At 39.9% G+C, this 13,358-nt stretch overlaps 1 protein-coding gene across 3 annotated transcripts in view; it reads left to right on the top strand.

Moving 5' to 3' along the window:
• CELF2 (CUGBP Elav-like family member 2) overlaps positions 1-13,358 on the top strand; it is a 618,606-nt gene that overhangs the window by 272,784 nt on the left and 332,464 nt on the right. Inside the window, exon 1 of one of the 3 annotated variants that reach the window (XM_090041762.1) lies at positions 5,731-5,766. The exons of the other annotated variants lie outside the window; for them this stretch is intronic. The gene's annotated coding sequence lies outside the window, so the exon portion shown is untranslated. Of the gene's footprint in view, positions 1-5,730; positions 5,767-13,358 lie in introns of those variants that run through there. 3 annotated transcript variants of the gene reach the window in all.

The following is a 13,358-nucleotide window of genomic DNA, read 5'->3' on the forward strand; positions in this document are numbered from 1 at the left end:
TGGTTGTGTTTAAAATACGTACTGTAGCAGATGCTGAGGTCTGAGGACTCGCCAGCAGCATATCGTGAAGAATAGTGGTTCTAGGCAAGACAAAAGCCAGTTCACTGCCACACTGCGATGTAACAATTTTGTGCGTCTCGTCTTTACCTGCTGTATCGATATATTTTTTTTTTTAATTCACAGATTTGAATGTATTAGAAATAGAGTTTAGAATTTATCCAGAGATAGAGGTCTGTGCCTTTTATATGTGTTCAAATTTAGCAAATAAGATTGATGTCCCTACTCCAGCCCTGATTCTTAGTTATTAAAGTCCCATCGGTTCTTTTGCTTTTCTGTAGGCTTGAAAAACCCCATCAAAGACCAGAAAGAGGTAACAACTAGCTCATTTCCAGTTCACATTAGCAAAGCTTCTGATATTGAGGCCACTGCAATATCACGGTTCTTTAAGTGCATTTGTAGCCATTACAACTGGTGGGAACAAAGCAAAATAATTTATATAACACGTGCCAGATTTTCAGATGCTGTAAATTCCTACTTTTTCCAGTTAAATGAATAGTTCTGATGATTTTCATTAGCTAAATTTCTGACCCAAATATTTGAAATATATTTCAGAATAATACCATTTTGCACCCGGGTACCTTTGACCAAAGGTGCGTTGATGTTAGTCATTGGGGGTTTTTTCGGTGCAGCAAAACCATAAAGCCTTGAAACTTCTTTTCTGATTCTTCTTGCAATTCAACCTTTTAAAGTTAAGAAATCTGAAGATTGAGCATGGCTAATTAAGAACAGTGCTGAAAAAAATTAGACTGTGCTTTGGAGTGTTGGTTAGACGATGTTAATTAACCATCACAGTTTTCCAAGGACTCGCTCCTTTCACTGAGGTTAAGACTATAATGATGGTTTGTGGACTTTTTTTTTTTTTTTTTATAAAGAAGTGCCTTTAGTGAAAGCCCGGGCATATGGGGAGGAAGAAAAGAGGGAGGAGAAGAGAAGAAAGAAAACTGATCTGAGACTCCAGGGACCACATTTTCAAAAGCAATTGGGGAATTTTGCTATAGAGTTAATGGGAGCACAGCATTTAAGCATTTCTGAAAAACGCACCATAGAAACTTTTACCCATTGCCACAGTACTGAAGAATCCCAGTTGAGCTGCAGTAGTCAGCAACATAATGGTAGATAACACTAATCCAAAGAGATCCCAAACACCAGAAAATGGAGTAATGTCAAGTTCATATATCATTTCAGTTTTGATTAAAAATGTGGAATTAGCCCATTGGCTCCAAGAAGAAGCATCTTACACAAAGCATAAAGAGACCAAATATTAATATGCAAAAAGGATGGTGTTATGTATCCAAACTTATTTAAAGGAGGCCATGAACCCTGTCATCAAGAACAGAAAAAGGCATGAGAATCTAAACTCCTGGGTTCTTCGTCCTTACTTCTTTCCTGGCCGAAGACAAGCCCCTTAAATGTTTGTATCAGTTGATCCATCCACAAAGCAGGTATAGTAATTACAGATCTAATGTAATATGGTTTTGAAATCTGTATCTTTTTTTTTTTAAACTAGAATGCTGGCTCAAGGCAGTATGGCCAGGCAGTTGAACATGTGCTTGAGTTTCATTATCTTTAGGGACGTATTGAAAGCGCTTTGCTGAACTGAGACCACAGTTCTTGTATGGAAGAAATTCAATGCAACTTTATTGTCACGGATCAGTAATTGGATCCCCCTTTTGTTGTGTTGTTATAGCAAGTTATTACTTGTGACCAGATACGGGGAGCTGTTTTTCTAGATACGCAGTGCACAAATGACAATGCACTGGGTAGGGATCATTCTGCTACCCGTGAAAATATTTAGTTTATATGCAGACAGCACCTTTCCAAACATCACTCTTTGATCAAAGTCGGTTTACTTTTTAGAAGCACTATCCAAAACAGATGTCAAATGAAGAAAATATTGGGGCCTTCAGATTTTCCATTGTGCATTTTCAAAGGCATACATTTCTGTATGTAACATGGCATGATGCTTATTTGAACTGAGTGAACATTTTGCCTTCAACTTGTTTCTCTCTCATTCTTGCCACTCTACAGAATATAAATATATGTGCACTAAATAAACATATCTCCACTGCAAATGCTGGAGATTTTTGAAGGTGAGTGGAGAAAAAGCAATAGTTGGGAGTAATTTTATTCTGTATATCAGGTTGCCAGTAGAAATAAAGGCATAATGCTATGTGCTATCAGTTCTGAAAGTTTTTCATTGTTGAAGGGTTTGTATTACTGTTAAAACCTTAAGCACTCCCGCAGAACTTAGCAGTGGGAATACTACCATGCTGTACACAGATGGCTAATCCAACTTATTGTTACATTAAATGCAGTTTACACATTAAAAAGGGCCAAACTTTTCACCTGTGCGATTCCCACTGACTCATAGTGAGGTTCAGACATAAGAAAGATAAGTTTTGTCCCTGACTAACTCTCAACCCAAATAGCCAGTTGAGCAATTATTAATTTCTAGTCTCTCTTTTTAAAAAAATGATAGACTGTAGAAGACTTTTAAAGGGTTTGAAATAACTTTCCATATCCAGTACCATACTTTTGCAAAATGTGTTACAGATTTAAAGTGGTCATGATGCTGCCCTGAATTTGCAGTCTACAATCATGGAAGTAATCACATATTTAACACTATTGAATTGAACATTTGTACAGATTTCCAACCAGGACAAACCCTAAGCTAGCAAAATCAATCAGTCTTGATTTCAGCAAAGCCCTTCAAGATCACAGCCTAAATTTGATACAGCGAGCAAGAGGGAGAGGGATGGCAGCACACAATAAGGGTTAAAGAGGAAGAAGAAGAAAGTTCCACTAAGGAAAGGAGATACAGGTTTCCAAACATCTTTTCAGTCTCCATGTCAGCTTTTTGTATTTGCCTTTTTTTGTAACATGTAAATAATCAAATCCAGTATTTCAGTAGATCTCCTCATAGTTTCAAGGGGTTGGAAAGACAAGAACTTCCCATGAAGCTTCAAAATGCTAAACTTCATTCTTATATTGTAAGTCCACTATCTAAGCCAGTGGTTCTTAACCCTGTTAGACTCAAGGCACCTCTAGTAAGACTCAAGGCACCCGTTGGAAAATGCCAGCTCTTAGTTTTCACTAATTTTTTGACTACAGAAAAATAATAGAGCAATTCTTCTGTTGCAAAGAACACAGACCCCAAAAGGGCAGAAAGTTTTTAATGCTGTGGATTCCTGTTTGAAATCTCTGGGCTTGATTTGTACGGTTTCGTTGCACACCTAAAAGTGCTAACATTGGGTGGCACCCCACTACCCCCTTGAAAGGATTTCAAGGCACCTTAAGCATGCCATGGCACCCTAGCTGAGAATCGCTGATATAAGCATTGTCCAGTGCTGAATTTAGTTCTAAAAGTGCATGTGCTAATCTACGATATTTTTTTCTGTAATTTGGGTATCTTTGCTGCTGCTGCTGCTGCTGCTGCTGCTGTTGCTAAATAGGGTTCAGTTTCTCAGGACCATTTGCATACCCTTTGGATATCACACTTTTCTGCAGATTAACAGAAAAGGAGGGGAAAGGGTTGTGATAGAACCAAAAGCCACCATGATAATGCCAGTGGTGGTGTGGCTCTTCATCATGAGTAGAGATTCAGTCCCCTGATGTCTAGAGCTTCAATATGAAATGAGATGCTGAAGACTCAAAAACCCTTTTACTTGTCTGGAATGCTATATTGGCATGCGGTAAATGATGCCTGAATGAGATTAAGGAGGGCTGCCTTTCTCCGTATCGCAAAAAGCTGGGGGGAGGTTGGGGGGAGTGGGAAATCCAGAGTAATGAATGATTGGTTCCAGTCATGAGAGATGAAGGTAGATAGCAAAAAGGGAATTTCTAACAGGACTTTTCAATTTTATTATTTTTAATATCATGCAAATCAGAGGCTTTGTAACATAAACCAGCAGCCATATTATTGCATTACTTGTATTATTCCCTCTTGCAGTTCCTCTTTTTAATCCAAAACCTCCTCTCAACATGATTTCAAGTAAAGTGAGAGAATATTTAATGATACAAATCTCTATTTACAGCCTCGATGCTTAGATCCAGTTAAATTAGTAAAATTAAAAACAGAGCCCATGTAATTGGGAAGCAATTTAATTTGCCCAGCCATAATAGTATACAGAGAGTGGTTGGCCCTTAATTCATAAGGACACATTTAACATTGGCTGAACTTTGGGCCAGACTCTGCTCTTAACTTATGCAAAGCAACTCTCTTAGGACCATTAGAGTTACTCCAGGTAACTGAGAGAAGGATTTGGCCCCTTGAGGTTAAGTGAAACTCAGGGTCAAATTGCAATAACTATGAAGCCAATTGCTTTATAATTTCCCATAGGTTTTATCATCAGTAAAGTCTTTTGATACTTGGATGAATTTCGAAGAACGTACTGGGGACAGTCTGTACATGATGCCTCAGCACTAAGCTCTGCATTTTTTTTTTTTTAAATTTTTTCCAAGGAATATGGGAAGCATGAAAACATGTTTCCATAACATGCCAGCCTATTTGCTACAGACAGAAGCCCCGTGCAAATAAGGTAGAAAGCTGCGCTGCCTTCTGAGACACCTAATATTTAAAAACTATTGCACTTAACCAGTATTTTGGTTGAAGGACTTTGTTCTTTGTATTGACTGTATCAATCCTATATGAACTGCAGACACAGGGCCAGATTCTGATCTCATTTATATCTGAGTGATTAGGAAATATTTTAGAACATAAGCTCTTTTGGGTGGGGAGCTGTCTTTTTATTCCTTCTGCAGTGTGGAAACAAGGCATCCTAAGCCAGGACTGGTGCTTCAAGTGCTACAATAATTCCAAAAATGACAAATTTCCACTGAAATTGGTGGTGGTCCAATGTGAGTGTGATAAAGGTACAGCCAATAAGATGTGGGATAAGGACACTTGGTTCTTCAGGGAGAGGGGGCGGTAAGTGAACTTTTATATGTAGTGTGTGTCCATATACACATTCGACTTTATTCTCCTTTGTGCTTACATCCTACAACTCCACCCTGGTATGTAAAGTCATCTTAGAAAAAAGTGTTCACACCCACTATCAGACAATTTTATATGACCAGGTTGATATAAAGGGACATTTTTTTGAATTAATAATGCATAGATACATGTTCATAATACACATAGTACTTTTAAGGTTACTGTTGAGGTGGTTACTGCCATGGAGCATTTACATTCCCAGTGTACTTGGACTTGTGTGCTTGCAGTCTCAAAAACACCATTATACAGGGACTGAATGTTTGTTCTAGGCAAAAATCATACCTACGCACAAAATACAGGAACCGAGCACAAGGAGTTAGCTGCATTATGCATGTCTGAACCATTCTGAGGAGCAAGGTGGTGTCTGTTTTCTTTGCATAATGCAAGCATATGGCATAAAAGTAAGAAGGAATATAGTAATTGTGCTTGGGAACTAATTGACTTGCTCTTCTATACCAGGCTAGCCCAGCACCTACTCGTGCAGCTTTCAGCCTCTCAAGAGCATCTGCTACGAGCACCTGATCAAACTACGGACCACATAACAACCCTCTGTCCTCTATACAGATTTGACGACGACATTGCCGAGATGCATCCCTTTTCCTCAAGAGTGTTAGGCTGGTTAGCTACCCGTAAACAGAATTTGTAATTGTTGCTTCAAGTCAGCCATAGGAAAGAAGAAGAAGGAGCATCTGCTGGTTAAAATGCCTCATTTTGTGAGTGCCCAAGGGGACTTATTTTGGGAACATTAAGTAAGACGTATTGACTTCAAAAAGTCAGATTTTGCTTCAGTTGGAATGGATGCTCTGAACTTCTGGAATTCAGGTGTCTGAAAGATGATGAAATGGGCAGTAGGAAGTAGGGAAAGGAATTACTTCATTATCTTAATATTCCTAGATGGTTTTGTTGGAAGAAGAAATACATTTTTTTTTTTTAAAAGCAAATACTTATTTTTCTGTTTCTCAGTGGGACAGGGAAAAATTCTGATCCAGCCCTAAGTTGTTATTTTTTTTCTTGTGTTTGTTTAGGAACGTATAAACAGAAAAATTGAGTACAGAAACTGTTGATTAGCTGACAATACGGAGAAGTTACTTTCTGTGTGATCTCATCTTGTTATGTATGGTAGTCTTGTAACCTCTGATTGCTGTTTTATAAATATCGGTGATGGAGAAAAGAAATGTGCTGTGGAAAGCAACAAAAAAATAGTTGCTTATACGTTTTAATTTTCCCAAATTGTTTTCCAGGAACATATAGTGAACAAGGCTGTTTGGCGGCTTGAGAATAATGAGAAACAAAAGAGAGTCTGATGTAGGATTGTTGCTTTGAGTCGAGGAAAATCAAATCACTCTTTGAGGAATTTATTATGATAGCTTGTTGTTATTAAATATTGATTTTGGTGCCTTTAAGTTTTGAATAATTATATCCAGTATTATTGTTCTCCTCTCCCCTCAGCAAAGAGCACCTATTCAGAGTGTGTGGCAGAAACATCCTCAGTCAAGAAAACGTTTGCATTGTAGTGATGATGATGACAAATTTTGCTTTTCTGGAATTAGAATCGCTGTGTGGCATGTGGATGTCGTCTTTCCAGGTTCTGCTCAGACCTTACCTTGTGTATAGCAACATCATCTGTGCCCCAGGGGCAGTATTTTCAAAGAAAATGGCTTTGCAGCACACACATTTGAATGAAGCTTGCAAGTGATTCAGTCACTTTTGAAAAGGAGCCTTTAGTTATTAAGACACCTTTGCAAATGTTATCCCCGTAACTTTTTTTTGTTTGAATAATAACAGATGCAGAAAGGAGCAATGTCAGTGTGTGTAAAATAAAAAGAGGGAGTGGAGATGAGAGGCCTACAGGTGCTGGTTTTTGACAACAATTAGTTATACTCTAAATCCGTAAGGGACAGGGGTACTCATCATTTGTGAGCACGTCACTTGATGCATTGTAGCTGTGTTGTCGGTCTACTCCTATCCCAGGGCAAATTAAAGCAAATCATGGTAATTTAGCCCTGCTTTCTTCAAGAGTTTGCCGCCTATGGTAAACTACTGCTTGCTGGGGATGGAAGCAGACACTTACAGCAGATTCAGCTGAACTGCAGGAGTTTCCAGTGCTCTTGAAAGACTTAAAGCTGCCCGAGTAGGAGCCGGGATAGCCTGGTCTATAAGAGCAAGTCAGTTAGTTCCCAAGCACGCTTACTATATTACTTCTTACTTTTATGCCACGTGCTTACATTATGCAAAGAAAACAGACACCGCCTTGCTCCTCAGAATGGTTCAGACATGCATAATGCAGCTAACTCCTTGTGCTCGGTTCCTGTATTTTGTGCGTAGGTATGATTTTTGCCTAGAACAAACATTCAGTCCCTGTATAATGGTGTTTTTGAGACTGCAAGCACACAAGTCCAAGTACACTGGGAATGTAAATGCTCCATGGCAGTAACCACCTCAACAGTAACCTTGAAAGTACTATGTGTATTATGAACATGTGTATATATCCATTATTAATTCCAAAAAATGTCCCTTTATATCAGTCTGGCCATATAAAATTGTCATATATTGGGTGTGAATACTTTTATTCTGTCCCCTTTTAGAACTGTATAATTAGTTATCTATTCACTCCTTTATTAAGAGTTTTACAAATGGAATTGCTTGTCTGCAGTTGGCCAAGGGTTTCTTGGTAGTCGCAGGACTTGTGGACTTCGTATACATATATAAATTGCACTAGGAATGTCCAAGTTGACATCCGTTTCTCTTTCAAGCAGAAACTAACATACAGCAAATCTGCCACCGTTTGGCAAAGGATCTAAGGTATTATCACCAATACTGGAAAACGCTGAGCCTAAGGCCTACGAATCCAGGCCCATGAGCTAATTTTGCTTGATGAAAAGTTACTCATGAAAATCCATGCATCTATTTGGGTTCCATTGAGTTCCATCTCGCCTTTAAAAAACCCAGACCTGACAAATGTCAAAACTAATAGGGGCTATCTCTCTGTTCTGTATTTACACAAGGTACAGCAAGCTACAGGTTTGGTAAACACCTTAACTAAAACGGTGATACTAAGAGAAGGCCTTGACTATAGACTCGATTAACCAATGAGTAACACCTATTTAACAACTTCCTGTCTTGCTATCAGCCTCCTGCTTTACCTGTGGCAAACCAGAGTGTTCTTGAGGTTTCAGGTATTGTGCCTGGTAGTTGTACAAGGGGTTGTTTCTGAAGGTCTTAAGAATAGGGTAGACACCAACACCTGTCTAGGATGGTTTAGATAGGGATGGTGCTGGCTTGAGCAGAGAGTTGGAGTTGACTTTCTGAGGTCCCTTCCAGCCCTGCTTGCCTATGATTCTGTGATCCTCTCTTTCTCTCCAGTTCACCCGTCTGCGGGAATGTTAACCGTGTAAACTAAACACCAGAAAAACTGCACAAAGGCTAAGTAAAAGCTTCTTTGCAAATCATTCAACCATACAAAAATGTTGCCTGAACAGTAGTATGAAACTATACTGAAATATGAAAGTGTGGGCTCCTGTATAACTGAGGTACCTTTATTATATTTGGAAGTTTGTTCACTTATTCTTAACAGAGCTCCACTTTAAGATCGGGAAAATTGGTTTCATTTTCTCTTCCTCCCATTAATAGCTATTAGAGTTGAAAATAAGGCTTTATACATATCATTAAAGTACACTTAAGTAACTTGCAGTTGACAATTAACTCAGCATGGCAATACATTATCATAACATTTTATCTTGATAGATTTACCTTTTTTAAAAGACACAAGAAAAGACAAAGGACATCTTTGCAAGGTTTATATTAAAGCTATTTTTGTTTTAATTATTCTTACTTTATACATTTTCTTTGTCAAAAGTGTATGTAATGGAAAAATCATTCAAAAGCATTCCTTTTGAGCTATTGGCAATATACAGTTCTGAGAAGGAGACTGGGGGTCTTTTTTGGGTATTATATATTTGAGGGTACAGTGGGAAACAGAGGGATGGAAACTGGATCCAGATTTTAAAGACCTAAAAGTTTGGTAAACTCAGTTAAGGTTGAGTACAATCAAAACTCAAATTAGCTTTCAGATTCCCTCCAACTTCAGTGATGTGTCGCTTTTCAGAATTAGGTAATAGTGGTAATTGTGAATATGCTGTTTTTTGACAGCATTTCAGAGTAATATGTTGTTCAATTTCTTCTTCAAACCATAGTAAAACGGGGTAGTATTCTGAAATCTAAACTGTTGTTTGTCATGCCTCATCATGAAATGTAAGCTAAAGAGTTAAACTTCAGAGTGTTTTCTTTCTGCATAGTGACCAATGAATGCCAGCTTGCAAAGCTTAGTTTAAACGTTACTATGACAATAGCAACACGGATGACATTCCCCATTCTTTGTGCAGCCAATAGGCATTGACCTTATCCTGTCAAAGCATGTAAGAAGCAATGTGGGCTACACTGGCTTTGTAAAAATTGGACAGTTTTATCTAGGACATTTCACTGAATTACCATATATTGAGCTGTAGAACTGTAGCTAAAATAGGTCCCATATTATATGTTTTTTTTCCAGTGGATCTAGAAATATAACAAAGACAGCCATCGCCCGAGTGAATGTTACTCTGATGCTTTAAAAGAAAAGCAAAAACACTAGTGCCAGGCATGTAAAGATCAAGTCATCTCTGTAGTCCAGATCTTGTTTTGGAAAGCTCGTTTTCAAAAGTACTTGATTAGCAAATGTGGACGTTGTAGGTGTATATTCTGGAAATTAGCTTCTATTGAAAGCACATTTGCCATGCTTATGTCTGCAGAACCCACCGGAATCCAACAATTTACGTAAATGCCAAAGAAATCAGCATCAGCTTAGGATCTGAATATCGTGTTTCTCAGCCCATTTTCTCCCCTTCTCCCACCTCCTCGATCACTGCTTGAAAATTCCATCCTAATAACCTTATCCAAGTCAGAAATATGAAAGTCAAATAAGCCCAAAGGAAATTTATCATCCTCTGACTCGGCATCCCTTCTATGATTAATAATGACACTGATTCTGTTAGAAACTAAACAAAAATTCATTTAAAGGTTCTGATTGGTTTTTGTATTGGGTAAACTTAACATATTGAATGAGCGTAAAACAATTATCGGTCTTATTAACAAAATTAGCTACAGCAAATTCACCAGAAGGAAACTGTTGCTATTTAGCTCTCTAATTATGTGTCACTATTCTGTGCGACCAAATGATGTAATGAAAATAATTTGATATACTTGTGCTGCATAAAGAATTTTGTAGGAGCAACTGAATATCATAATCTCTTTCCATTTTCCATGTCTTGTGTTTCAGAGTAGCAGAGGTCAAGGGTTCCAAAAAATGTTTCAAAGTAAAGTTGAACTGTGTTGGGAGGAATATGAATTACATTCTCAAATCTTATTGAATGCTATATTACAGCCCTCTGTGGGCTGGAAGCCCTCTGAACAGGACTTGAACCACCTGATCCATGGCTCTGAAAGCCTCTGAAGACAGACACACATGTATGCACACACGCACACGGGTTTTTTTTACTGTTTGCAGCACCCCGGGCCAGATGAAGACTTGCAGGCATGTGCAGTTTGTAGCACTGCAAACCTGTTTGTGATGCCACAAAGTGCACACACTGCATGTTAAACTGTGCATAGCACTGCTAAATTTGCAGTGCCGGGGCAAAATTTGCTCCTGGGATTTCCCAATAGCAAAGAAATTGGAAGAAAAAAGCAGTGCAAAGCACGCCAAAGTGGCGTGCACCAGGACACAGAGTGCCTCGAGATAGGGGACCAGGCAGCCCTGGGCTGGCTGCTTCCTTGTCTCAAGGCACATTGCACCCCAGCCAGCTTCGCAGCTAATGAGGTAGAGGGCACCTCAGCACAGGGACCCCATGTACTTCAGCGTGGCATGCAGAGACAGGGGAGTCCAGGCTGCCTGCTCCTCTGTCTTGAGGTGCCCTGTGCCCTAGCCAGCCAGGGAGCAGCTGGCTGGGGCACAAGGTGTCTCAGTGCGGGGCCCTGAGCTGCCTCCTCCCCTGTCTCCATGTGCAGCTCCTCAGCTGGCTGGGGCATAGGGTGCTTCAGCACAAGGGCTGCCTGCCAGCTAAATTGCTCACTGAGGCACTCCAGGCCCCATCCAGCACATGGAGCAGTGGGACATCGTGTGTACGAGCAGAGGCGTGCACTGCAGTACAAAGTAGCAGCACAAATTTGTGCCGCTACTATTTGTGCCGTTGCAAACGCTTGGCCCTGCTTGTACGGACATGGCCCTGGAGTCCTGTGAGATCCTTTTAAGGGTGCTGTGGGATGCTGTGCAATATTGGCACTGTTTGATGTGTTAACATCTACATGTGATTCACAAGGCAAACCCAGGGATTTCAAATAGGAATCCGTAGTGTCAAAACCCATCCTGACCTTCTGTGGTCTTTCTGAGAGTTTTGCAACAGAAGAATTGCTCTATTATTTTTTTCATAGTGAAAAAATGAATGACAGCTAAGAGCTGGCATTTTCTGAGAGGTGCTTGATTGTAACGAGAGGTGCATTTGGTCTTAAAAGGTTGAGAACCACTGGTTTATCCAGTGGAGCTGGGTATGAGCTGTTGCTATTGTCCACATATTTGTCAGCCCTTTTCCTGAGTTAAGGTTACCCAAAATGTCAAGCCTTACTTTCTGACTCTGAAAGTTAATCATGGTTAAACATGGAGCTGCATTATGAGTAGCACATGCCCTTTACTGTTTAGATGCATGGCAACCAACGTCTTCTCTCAAATGGGCGAATCCAGGCTTCCCTGTTTGAATCGGATGTGCATAATTTGATTCTTAGGTGTTGAACATTCATCTGTCCTGACTAACATGTGTTACAAACCATTGGTGCGTTATCCCTTGGGAGGAAAGCATCAGGCAATGATACATTTACATGAAGATCATGCATAGCTATGCAAAGCTCCTCTTTTCATGAAATTCCCTATTCGTTAACAGGAAAGCAGCAGCATCTCCGTGTAGCCCCTGACACAAGCACACTTATCTCATGATACCCTTTCTTCCTGAGTCATGTTTCAAGGGGGGAGGAATCTTCCAAACCTAAAAGAAGAAGAAAGGGCATCGCAAAAGTCCCAAGAATTTCCATTTACCACTGAGGCATGTGGTTATGCCGTTGCAGTGCTACCCAGACCCATTATGTGGGTGTAGCAAGTAGTGTCACTAAATTACTCAGTAAGCGCCTTCTGCAAAAATGATGTTCAAACATCAAGAGATTTGGAGATATCTTTTAAATTCCCATGGCACTATTTATTGCAACAACCAGAGGAACCCACCTGCTTTTCTGCTGTGGTTCTTATACTTGATCTATCCCAATGGTCTTACTGACCACTTTATTTGAATCTTACCCACAAATGTCTGGGGTGCATGTGTTGCAATAGCCCATCCAATTATCATACAATATGGTGAGACCCCTTAAATGAATGTAGCAATTTCCCCTTGGAGTCAAAGGAAAGAATCAGTCGCCTAATGCAAGAATCAGTCACCTAATGCAGTCTGTAGTTGCCAAGTGTCGAAATCCCCCCCAATTAAGGTCTGTTCATTTAACCCAAAAATAAAAAATACCCTGCCCAAAGACCACAACTAAATTATGGATAAAAGGCTAAATGATACCATTCTAATCCAAGCAGCCAGCCAATGAGAGCAGCTTTAACTTCCTAGGTCTCCTGCACTCCCACTGGCTCAGGAAAACCCAACTCACATTATGAAGATCAAACCTATATCCTGAACACGCTCATTAAAATGCCTTTCCTGATGCCTGTCATTTCCTTCTATGTCCTGTGCTGTTGTTCCGATGTTGCTCATTCTCATCTTTCTAGGGTGTATGTCAAATTAAAAGGGGTCCATTTATTTACTTGGGGTCCATTCATCCATTGAGAGCCCCCAGTCGTCATTTTGGGTATGAGCCATTTTTTAACTTGCTTGCTTAGGCATTCAGTCACCAGTAGCCCTGAGCTGCCGACAGAAGGGTGGCATTTCCCTGATCATGCCTTGCTGCCATTCAGGAGCCCCCTCCTGAAGATTTCACTGTCCAGGAGGGGCTGAATCCTTCAGTCCAGCAGGAGGATTTAGTCAATGCAAGAATCCTGTTTTTGCAGCCTTAAGACGGGCATCTGTGCATGTTTGCAAGAGTAGTTATGAATGGCACATTCAGTCAGCATTCATGTTTCCTTTGATTAAACTTTTCTTCCAATGGGCAGCACCTCTTTGCATCCCAAAATCATGAACTTGATTAACGTACCTACATCTACTATATCATCGCCAGGGATCCTGGTTGT

This window comes from Crocodylus siamensis, chromosome 4, assembly GCF_052110815.1.
Source record: "Crocodylus siamensis isolate JL-2025a chromosome 4, ASM5211081v1, whole genome shotgun sequence".
In the NCBI taxonomy this organism is placed as follows: Eukaryota; Metazoa; Chordata; order Crocodylia; family Crocodylidae; genus Crocodylus; species Crocodylus siamensis.